The sequence below is a fragment of the Girardinichthys multiradiatus genome, chromosome 2 (genome assembly GCF_021462225.1).
Source record: "Girardinichthys multiradiatus isolate DD_20200921_A chromosome 2, DD_fGirMul_XY1, whole genome shotgun sequence".
In the NCBI taxonomy this organism is placed as follows: Eukaryota; Metazoa; Chordata; class Actinopteri; order Cyprinodontiformes; family Goodeidae; genus Girardinichthys; species Girardinichthys multiradiatus.
Genome location: NC_061795.1, coordinates 18,124,965 through 18,136,988, shown reverse-complemented (window position 1 = coordinate 18,136,988; position 12,024 = coordinate 18,124,965). Strand labels below are relative to the sequence as shown.

The 12,024-nt window shown below is 40.6% G+C and overlaps 1 protein-coding gene across 2 annotated transcripts in view; it reads right to left on the bottom strand.

The window, feature by feature from the left end:
• The window catches only part of plxnb2b (plexin b2b), a 179,969-nt gene extending 176,700 nt beyond the window's left edge, over positions 1–3,269 (bottom strand). For both annotated transcript variants that reach the window (XM_047387797.1, XM_047387788.1), the window contains exon 1: positions 2,811–3,269. The gene's annotated coding sequence lies outside the window, so the exon portion shown is untranslated. The remainder of the gene's footprint in view (positions 1–2,810) is intronic.
• Positions 3,270–12,024: the final 8,755 nt, after the last annotated feature.

Here is a 12,024-nt window from a genome sequence, read left to right as displayed (position 1 = left end):
GATGTGATAGACCAAAACACAGTAGCAATTAATAATCAGGGGGAAGGAAAATGATACATGGTTTTTAAATTAATTTACAAACCAAATCTGTTGATCAGAACAGTCTACTGTCTACTAACCAGCTGAACAGGGGGAGCATTAATCAGAGAAGCAGCCAGGTTACTCTGGAGGAGCTGCAGAGATCCAAATCTGGTTGAAGCATACCTCAAAGGACGACCAGCTATAATTGCACCAAAAGGTAGGTCAACACAGTATTGAAAGGGAGGAGATGAATAGACTTTTCACTTTTTCATTTGTAAAAAAAAAAAAGAAAGTGAAGCCACATTTCATTTCACTCAGCTTCATAATTAAGCACTACTTTGCATTGATTTCTAGCATTAAATCCCACTAAAATATATAAATATAACAAATCTTGAAAAGTTTAAGTGGTATGAAAACATTCACACGCTACTCTATGCTGCATTTGAGTCGATTTAATCTAAAAGTTTATTTCCACATATGGCAGCCTTTTACCCAAAGGGAGAGAGGTTGAGGGGAAAGCTCAATTTGTTTTCCTGTTTCTCTTGTATTAAAAGGGTATGAGTCTGTGCTCAGCTTTGGGAATTGTTTTGCAGACTCCTGAAACCCCTTACATGACCTGAATGAGAAACGTCTCCCATTCCCCTGTCCTGAAAAGAGCATCTATGATGAAGAAGTGTGGTACGCCTGTCTTCTTCACCCTTGTGGGGAGCAGGAGAAAACATTTATCACACTCTCCTCTGCACAGATAAGGTGTCTCTATTTATTCAGAGCAGAGGAGATAAACACCGAATGAAGCATTGTGTGGCAGGGAGAAAGAGAAAGACATACTAAATGGAGACGGTGAGGTGGTGTTACTTTTTAAACTGCCCGCGTGTGTCTCTGCTCTGTGTGACCAGATGGCATCTCCCCCAGTGCCGAGAAGAAACTGGAGGCTGACCCCCTGCTCGAACCCCCTTCCAGCCACCTTTCCGGCTTTCGCACGCCCCCTTCCTGTGCTAATCCATTCCCACTATGAGTCTGTTTGCATGAAGTTATTTAATTGGGATAATCTCCAGGAGGTTTATCATTCCGCATACAGTAGGTGTTCCTACAGAAACAAGGGTGGAGATGATAAAAAAGTCGATTTAAATGGCAACAAAGCAGTACAGTGGTTTTCTGAGAGCCAGGGACTGAGAGATACAGACTGGTGAGAACAGCATTTGAGATTCAATAGTGCCTCTGTTTCCTTGTACTCCATAAGGGAGACAAGACAGAGGGGATACAGAGTAAGGGGAAAAAACAAACATGAGGCATCACTCTCTACTACATCTGTGCTCCCGGATGCTGATGTACGGCTCGACTGTCCAGAGGTGAGGAAAACGGCTCACGTTCCCATTTCTCACTGAAATTGCCAATGCAGAGGGACGCACGGCCCCTTGTGAGGTGACTGGGCAGATGCAGTGGCGGTAGTGCATCTGACGTTAAATGAATGGTTTTAGCGAAGCACATGTCTTCTAGGACCTTTATTCCCTCGCCTTGTACTATCAATCAGCTGTTCAATCTAATAACAGAAGGACAAGTTTTCACCCAGTCATGAGTGCAACTGTGAACCGCTACAATGACACAGCTCATTACTTGTGCACAAAACGACTTTTTTTTAAACATTTAGATATGCAGCACAATGTTACTGGTGCGTTACATGGTCAGGATGATGCTCTGGTTGTGAACAAGGAAGGCTTGTCTTCAAAGTTGTTTTTCTGGGGAGGACAGACTATAGCCTATAGGACGTAAGCTTTGAAGAGGTGACGGTCATCTTTTCCCTTTTTGCTTTTACACTTCTGCTCTTTTCAACCCTTAATTTTCCATGTGGGTACGTCAATTTGTAACGCCCTGGTATTGTTTCATACCTTCTTTGACAACTGATGATTTCTGGGAAATCTAGATCAGCAGATGTCAGTTTGGTTTGATCAGGGGTAATAATCTCATGTTCCATAAGGGTTGACAGTCTAAAAAGATATCAAAAGCACAAGCAGCAACCTGATTAAAGACCTCCCTGTGGTAAACAGCAGTTTGACAGGAAAGCAATCTTTGGCAATGTTCTTTTGGCTTCCTATAGTCCATATCATCAACAAAATCTGAACAACATTCACAAAACTTACTCAACCCCCAGTACACTACACAATATGGTCCTCTCTGTTGACACTTGGTATAGTATGGGTCCTCAGGGAACTATTGGTACCTTCAACCAAGCAGTTTCTGAACCGATGACTGGATTATATCCTTGGAATGCGTCATGATCTGCAACTATTTGACTCTCAAACCATTTGCCACAGCTTTCTGTCCTCATATAAAAACCGTTATTTTGGTTTGCCTTACAGCTGACAAGACCTGGCTTCACAAGGCTCTCCATAAATAACTTACTTTTACAACTTGTAGAACTTTCCCAGAAATATCAGTTGCTGTTGTGATCGGGGTAAACTCTTGACAGTTTAGAAAATTGGAGGAATGCATATGTGTTAATATGGACATAACCCTACCAACAAAAATAACCCGATAAGAAAAGGTCAAGGAACGTGGGTACGAAATGGTTGTTCACTGGAACGAAACAGCAGCCGAAGCCACTTTTGAGACAGCACTATAGCGGAGTAAAGAGGTTCCTTCAGTTAAATAACATTCTTGGGTTTGCTACTCCCGTAACACTAACAGGCATTAAATGTGTGTCAACGTTCCCACCTACCACAGACAGACATTCATACAAAGTCAAAAGGTGATGAAAACAATAGCACTGACAAGCTTTCCCCGGAACTCACCCTGAAGGTGGAAGAGCGGAGCAGTTACTGAAATGCAAACAGTCCAAGAAAGCCAACTGAAGAATCCCGCTGAAATGAAATCTGCCGACTTTTATTTATTTGCAAAAAATAAATAAAAATGTCCGTGAGGAAGTTCACATCTCCTCCCGCGTCCGGTGAGTAGGTCTCAGGAAAAGGCACTAGTCCGCTGAAAAACAGGGAAGACACCCCCCGGGTTACAGTGTTTGACTGAACTGTCGCTGCTGTTAAAAGACGGCGCGGTCAACTCCTCAACAAAAGAGTCTCCGGTCGGAATTAGGACTTTCTCCACGCCCAGGTGCAGAGTCACATGGTAATTTCCAGGTATGCGCGCGCGTGCCTGTCCTGAAGAGCCGCGAGGCACCATTCGACTTGGCGGCAACACACCTGTGGGATGTGTCTCTCACGCGCTCTTCCTGACCCTCATCTCGTTCTGGAGACGCGGAGGGTTGCGTACATAAGGAGGGAGAACGAGGGGAGGGGGGGGGGAGCGAAGCGGGCAGGCAGGGAGGGTTGGAGACAAGCGCGCACTGAAGGAGAGACGACTCCGACCAGGGGGGAGGAAGTATTCCTCTCTCCCCCACTCCGTTCCAGGCTCAAAGCGAAGCCGCTGTGTGTGGAGGCAACCAGGAGAAGGCTACAGGTTGTGTCGCATGTTCTCCGATAGACAGGCACACAGAAATATTACCGCGGGTAGGGAAAAGGAGCGGCACGGAGGCGGTTAAGGCAAGCCCCGCGCTGTGGCTCCCAAAGTGTTGCCCCGAATTCAGCTCTCTGTGCGGGCGTTTCCAGGTCAATTCAAGCAAGATAGCCTAATATTCATTATGAAAAGTAACGGCTTTTACTTCACTACCATAATTTAGCTGGCTGTGTGTCCGGTACGCTGTTACATAATTATATCAATCCATTGTGAACACTTTATGAAGTAAAACTCATAAAAACATGTAAAAAAATATCCAAGACATTTAGTATTTGATGTGACAAGTTAAAATTAATGTTTGGGAGACCACCTTAATCCATATGTTTTGGACAACTCCTTGTTTCAGCAAAATTCTGAACCCACCACAAACTGAACCTTAACCCTTTACTGTCTTTGTTACAGTGAGTAAATAAGATAAACAAACTGAATGATAAACAAACAAGTAATGTTGGGTGCTGTCCAGTGGTTCTCTCCTGACCAAACTAAACATATTCTAGACTTTCAGACATGTTGTCTTAGTCTGAAAAATATTCATTGTGGCAATTTAGAATCAGTGCCACATTTAGGTAAATCTGGAGTTCTTTCCTGGTATATTATTAGCACTTCAGTGAGTCCTGCATCTGTTCCACTTTGATCTAACCCATTTCAAATGGGATTAGTTATGTGCATTCTTTCCATCCAGGATCATCGCGAAATATCCATCTCAACAGATTGGCACCAGCTGGAAGAAGGGTCTTAACTTCCTTTTATAAGTGTGAAACTTCATCAAACAGCAGGTTATATATGCATAAGTTTGTTAAACTTAAGTTCTCCAGCCACTTTACTAGTCACTTAATTCAAGTTATTCAATCACTTCAGTACTATTTATTTGCAATTGTTTTTTTTTGTGCAGTTTTTTTACACATATGCTTGGTTGTGTTTTTTTTTTTTTGCATTTTTTGTTATACAAAAAACTTTAAAGAAAAGTATTCTGAGCAGAAGAACCAATTGTTTGTGAAAAATAAAGGTTTAAACTTTCTGTTATATGATTTAACTTGATTACTGTAAATATATCAAAGCTTTGCTTGTTATAAATCACTTTTATTACAACATTTTGTTCCCCATTCACATTGTCTCTAAGGAAATCTTATCAAAATCAAAAATTGGGAAGTTTGCCATACTTCACAGATCTTTTTGCACATTAATATTGAATTTTACTCATTAAAAATATACATAAATACATATAGCTTGCACAGATGTGTAGTGTAGCATTAAATCTTTACAGTTAGTAGTGCGAGAACAAGAGATTATAGTAAAACTAAAGAGGCTGATTGAAATTCAGCTCTAATTACTTTAATTATTCCACGTTTCCATGCTCGTGTCAAAATGTTAGATACAAAAAACAGCTTACGGATTTATTGGACTTTATTTACAAAATACTGCGGTCAGGAGTTTCAATTATTTCTTTTACTTCCAAGTCAGTCAGTCATTTTCTACCGCTTATTTCATAGTGGGTCACGGGGGAGCTGGTGCCTATCTCCAGCAGTCTATGGGCGAGAGGCAGGGTACACCCCAAGTTTAACTCAAAATTCCTCCCCATTTGCCTGTTGATGTTTTGTGGCGTAAAGCTCATGTAAACCCAAATATATTTGGTATTATGGTATTCTGTACAAACTAATGCAATCGCGAATAAACCAATAGTTTTTGCACATTTTAATGACTTATTTTTTTCCTTAAAATGCAATATAATTCTCAAGATTATTATTAGATTATCTATATATGAAGTAAAAAACCCCTCTACAGGTCCTTGTTCTACTTCCCACTTGCAAGATGGAGGACATGACCTCAGCTATTTCGCTACAGATGCTTACAGCATTTAATAACTAGCCTAGAAAAATACACTCCAGAGATAATGTGCGTTTATCCAGAAACAATCTCATGGTACTCAGAATGAACGACAGGCATCATTGTGGACAGCTTCTGGTCTGTGTTGCTTTGGTTGGATATAAACCAGTTGACAACAAGGTCTTTCAGCTTTGCAAGGGAAGACATAACGGTTGTCACATGGTGATCCTGTCTGAATCATCCAGCAAGTTTCCATTTTGTTGTGGCAGCAACAAAAGCCTCAGGATCAGCTCGCATTAAAACAAGCTGACAGTAATTAGAAATTAGCTGTCACTGTAAACTATACACATATACGTTGTATTTCAGGTGGCTAGATGTAATGATGTTAATTGCACTTTTCTTGGTACGTAAGCAAGAAAGCATATACACACCACCCTTATTCCAAATAAATCAGTCCTGATTAATGCAGTTCTGGGTTCTGTGGGAGACTGTTTGGTTTAAAAATACTTTTCTAAACCAACCCCTCTTCATTCATTTAGATTTCACACAGCCCCATTTGCCTGTGTCCTCAAAAGAGAAGGATTAGCTGTCTGAATAACACAAATTATTTGTGCGCGCTCTGTACCTCGGCTGCTGAATCGTTAATCAGACGAAGTAGCTATAATTTTGGAGCTCTTAATTTTTTTTTAAGCTTTGAACACTTAACAGGCTTTGGGCACATTTGTTTTGAGTGCTGCTGCTGCTTAAAAAGCAAGGTTTTAAGTACAATTGGTAACCTCAGAGTAAGTCTTGATACAAACCACTAACATGAGAAATGCAGAGCTAAAAATTGACCAAGACGATAAGTTGTTAAGGCACACTAACGTTTGTTTGTGTGCCTTCCAGAAACTACAAAAAACATATGTTCCGTGGGGAGTAGTTTGAGAACTCCTACTAAGGCTGACATCAGTAAACCAGGGAATAATGCTAGTGACTTTGCCTCCTATGATCCAACATGGATTTGGAAACATTAATTTAAACCGATTCTATTAGCCAGTAGGAAAACCAGTGCAAGATGTTAATGTCTGGGCTTAGTGACAAGCCAACTGCTATTAGCAATGCTAGGTAATAACAGTCAACTGCTAAACATGCAATAAAGAAACATGTTCCCTAACAGAACCTGTACAGCATTGGTGGTTCTAGACAGGGGCCAACTGGGATTCTGGCCCCTGTAGAACTGATTCTGTCCCCTGTTATGTCCCCTGTACTGAAGACATACTAAATCAATTTCTTATGATGATGCTGGCACAGAAACCATAACTGATTGGTCCCTTGGATTACTTAAATTATTTGTCTTGACAGTTTTACTTTAACAATGAATAAAAAAGTAATGTGTTTTAGCTTCAGCGTTACTGAGATAGGATTACAATTTTCATCTGCTAGATCAGGACTTTGCAACCTGCAGCTCCAGAGCCACAAGTGGCTCACTTAATATCTTAAATGATGGAATATTGGCCAGTTTTTTTTTTTTTTTGGTTTCATTATTTTGTTATTTGCCAGCATGAAAAAACACAGCCCCACCTTTTCCCCCTGGTAAATGTGGTCTAGAACCGCCACTGCTGTACAGTACTATTTGTGGAAAAGACAAAATGAGATGCAAACCATAAGAAATGCAAATCAACAGTTTTTAATTGCACCTTGCGCTATATTTAAAACATACAGTGGCCATGTTGGATTTTATGTTTTGGCATTGGTAAACCGACTCCCATTTAACATTTCGACTTGGAACTTGACAGTTTTGACTTCTGAGTAAAAACGGAATACGGCAGATCATGTTCTTCTCTTTTGAAAAAAAAAAAAAAATACAACAAATTGAAAAATTTAAAGCTGTGTTGTGTTACAGTTTCAAAATATCTGCCGGTATGGTGGTACTTTAGTTCATAACTATCGTGGTACATGTTATAAAAGGTTCTGTTTAGGATTATATGAATGATTTTCCCCAATTAGAGTATTTTTTCACATAACAGTAAAAACTGACGCTGTGAGTTTTCAAACTGTGACATGTCTTAATGCAGGGCTCAGTGTCAGGTTTCTGAGTGATTTATCAGCACGCAACCGGGCATAAAAAGCTAGAGAACAAGTAGGACATGTTAATTGCTGGGCTCAGTGACAAGCTAACTTCTTTTAGTAATAATAGCTAAAAACTGTATTTTTGTATTCAAACACTAAGGCAGGTTGTTTGTTAAAAAGATTTTTTGCGATCCAGCCATTGGCAGTTTACAGTATTACTACAGCAATTCCTACAATTTGTTTGCGCAGCGATTGGATATTAAATTTAGGATTGTTGACTTCCTGTCCAGTTTTTCACCTTGGGACATATCATTTCTAAGTAAAAATGAAATCCATACTTAAATGACATCCTTCAGCTGAACATACTGCCAATGCCCAACAACACAACAAAATAAGAAATAATAAATTATCTTGTGTTACCAGTTTTAACTATCTGCCAGTATGTTTGTGTAATGAATCCTTACTATTTACTGAGGTGGTACTTGATATAAAAGGTTTTAGAAGAACTTAAAGCCCATTGGCTGTGTAGGGTTATATGAATGATTTTCCCAGATTAGAGTATTTTTCTCATAATATTAAAAGCTGGCTCTGTGAGTTTTACAACTGTGACATATCTTAGTGCATGGCTCAGTGTCAGCTTTTTGAGTGATTCACGAGCATGCAAACGAGCCTGTCTGCTGAATTGAGGGAGAAGTGCTGCCTTTGCTTTGTGGGCCCTGGAGCTAACACTGGAGACGGCGTGGGTTTCGAGTCAGTCCCTAACTGCTGACACAGGCACTGAGCTGGCAGGGATTCACAGAGCTAGATGGGAAGATGGCCTTCACAGGTCTTCATGCTGACTGATGAGATCAAGAAGAAAGTAGGCCAAGCCAGACAAGTGTCAGGCAAACAGACAGCCAGAGACAAGGGTGAGAGCGACAAACACCCTCCAATCACACACAGAGCCTGGAGAGTGGAAAGTGGCGGCACACAGCCGGGTTGTTTTGGGTCTGAGTTCAATATGTCCAGATCTGTTTGTCTAGTAATGAGGCTGCCGTGTCTTGAAGCATGTTAGCCCAGGGGTAATAAAGAAAGGCCAAGTTGAGGCTCTTGAAATTCATTGGAGCAGAACAGTTTTACTTTGTTCTATTAGATATCCCGATGACATTTTGATCAATGCGTTTACACCTGCCTGCAAGGTCCCTTTATGTTGCTCGAATAGTGATGATCTGTTATTATGCTGGTGTCAAACACTGCCATTATTCATACAGTGTCCCTCGGCTGGTCCTGGCACTGAAATGTTTGACTATCAACACATTATATGACCTCATTTATGATGCAGTATTCCAGGCGTCCGCAATGATGTAGTGGTCATAACACTTTCAAGGTTCATAGTTCACAATGTTTGCCCTGAGGACAGACTGCCCTCTGTTGGCCACATCCGTTATTGCGTTCTGAACACAAAAGTTTAATATATTCAGTCATCCTTTTTTAAAACCTTTTTATTTATGTTTATTTGTTGTACACTCTTCTTCTGAAAGGGTAAATGACTATATCGTTTTAAAACAGTATTTGAATTTTTACACAGTTTGAGATAACATTTAGTTTTTGGACACAAGCTTCATAAAAGAAAAGTACACATTCGTGAAAACAACATTGCAAACAAGTATCAATAAAACCTAACGAGTTGTGAAGGACTTTCCAAAAAATTTTACAAGACAAATGACACATTTTTCTGCACTTAATTTATTATTAAATGTTTTATGTTTTTTGTAAACTAACGCAATACCAGAAAGGGTATTATATGATGTACATATAAATATTTTAATGCGTAATCTAGGAGTAGTCATTCACACAAACATGTTTACAGAGGAAGCAGGGAAGCAGCCAAGAGGTCCATCGTAACTCTGGAAGATCCACAACTCAGATGGGAGAATATTTCAACTTCAAAAGATTTTGGACTGAAGGAAACCCAGCAGATTGCATCGAGTGAGTGACTTGCAGCGTTCACTCCTCCTGGATGAGCATGCAGCGACAGAGGCTTGCATTGACTTTGCAGCAATACCTCATACTGAACATGCATGTAGTAACAGTGAAGAGGAAAACTCCTTTTTAGTCATTTACTACACAAATCCGATCTATATGGGTGGAAGACCAAGCCATAAGAAGTCCTGCTTAAAGCGTGGCGTTTAACTAGAATCATGCTGTGGGGATTCTTGTCTTTAGTAGGGACAGGAAAACTTGTCAGAATAGATGGGAACATAGTTACAACTAAATTGCCAGGGTCAACGGGCCTAAACATACAGCCAAAGCTGCAATGGAGTGGTTTAGATCGAAGCATTTTCGGCTGTTACAATGACCCAATCAAAGCACAGACATACGTCCAACTGTGAATCTATGGCAGAACATGAAAATTGATGCTCAAATATCTCTATCCAGTCTGACACAGTATGAACTATTTTGAATAAAAGAAATGGGCAGGAATTTCCATCTGTACATGTCCAAAGCCAGTAGAGACATACCTCAAAAGACTTGCAGCTGTAATTGCAGCAAAGGGTAGCATTACAAATTATTGACACAGTGGAGATGAACATAAATTTTATTTGTAAAAAATGTTTGAAAAACGTATAAAAACTATGTATCCTTTCCTTCCACTTCAATATTTTGTGCTACATTGTGTTCGCTCATTACATAAAATCCCACAAAAATACCCTCGGGTTTGTGTCTGTGATGTGCCATAATGAGAAAAAGTTCAAATGAGTGATTTAATTTCTGCATTATCAGTTTTGATATGCGTTTGTGGCAGATCATGAAATGCAAGGTCAACAGATGGAGCAGTTCACAGACACAGGAACTTGTTGTGGGGGTGATGATAAAGGTGTGAAGACAGACTCATGAGGGAGTGAGGGGGTTAGTTAAAGCGGAGACAACACCCTTAGATGGCTGGCTTCCTGACTGAGTGGAGAGCACCTCCAGGTGGAAGACTTATAAGTTATTAGAGAGGTATGCAGATGGAGGAAGGGGATGTGACTCTAACCTAGCCATGGACTGTGTGCAAGGCTCACATCCTTGGCAAAGCCACGTGCGACAAGGAGACATCAGGTTTGGATAAAACGGACAGACAGGCTTATGGTGTCACTCTGACTCAGTCTGGGAAAAACCACAAGCTGGGAATAGCAGAGTGGCAGCAGTGTGTGGGTTGTTGTGAACAGTCTGCAAGTGTTGGACAGAAAGAGCGACATTTAAATGAGTAGAATGATGCATAAAGATATGTCATAATAAATGTGGAGTTATATAAGCCAAGTGGTAAATTCTCTGGATCAATAAAACACAGAAAGTGTGGTTTTGGCTTTAAAGTTTAGACAGAAACCAGAAGGTACATTGAGCCATGTTTGTCCCTCTCATATCAGATGTTCATTCATACTTGCTCAGCTGTCACATCACCCAAGAAAAATTTAATTGTTTCCCTCCCTCTGTTCTTAACACAATCTAATCACACTTTTACCATCTCCAGGTGGCCCCAGTGTGGAGAGACAAAGAGACTTTTAACATAGCTAAACATGTTTAACACAGCCCTGATCTGATGCAGACCAGATTACAAAATTACCCTCTTCATGTCCAGCTAAAAGCACAAACACACCTGGCTCCACTCACATGCTCCTAGAAGCATGCACCTTCCATTTCAGCCACTGATCAGAGATAAGGAGATGGCGTTCATTTGATAAATGCTGTCAATGCATGATTACAGGCGAAAGCTGCGCTGTGTAGATCACACCGACCAGATCTCTGTATTTCTCTTCTTGTTCCTGAGCCCAAACAGAACCTTACCTATGATCTTTTAAACTGGAACTAGAAGATGTGACACTAGTTTTTTAGCTTTCTTTGCTTTTGATGGTTCAGTTGGAAGATGGCTCTCAACATGTCTGCCGGCTCTTCTCTGAGGCCCTTTTAGATGGCAAGGTACCCACCATCCTGTGCTGAATGGCAGAAACAGCGAAGCCATCTGTTCAACTCTATTTTCATCACTGCATGCCATCAGGAAAAGTCGCAGGCTAGAGGAAATTAAACTACTCCTAAAAGGTCCTAATTGTTCAACAAGTCAATTTTAACCTTTGTAGAGTGGCACCACCAAATGACAAGGCCCAGGTGATTGCAAAACTTGCACAGAGCAGGCATAGCTGCTGATATGAGGAAATTTAAAAGAAATTATGGTTCTAAGAAAATTAGAGGAAATATTACTGTCAAGGTTATTAAATGACCATAACCCAATATGCCCTGAAATGCACTTTAAGCATGGATAAAAGACTGATTTCGTGAATTAAACTTTGTTTGTGTAACATGCTTTTTGGGTTGAGAAAAGAGACATTTGTGCATTCCAGGTTGAAGATGAAACAGAAGCCGGCAGAATTCATTTGAGATTACTCGGCGCAAACATAGTGTAATCCCCTTATCTACGTACTTACCTGTCCCTGACAGTGATCCAAGCCTACCTCTATGAGCCTCATTGGCCTGACATTCTGGCACGAGCAAATCCCTGTCTAATGTGTCAGCTCAGGCAGCTTTAACACCTGGCACAGCAACGGTTATCTGCCGAGCACCCAAAAGCACCTGCATTACACCGCTGAAGCTTCACAGCAAGTGAAT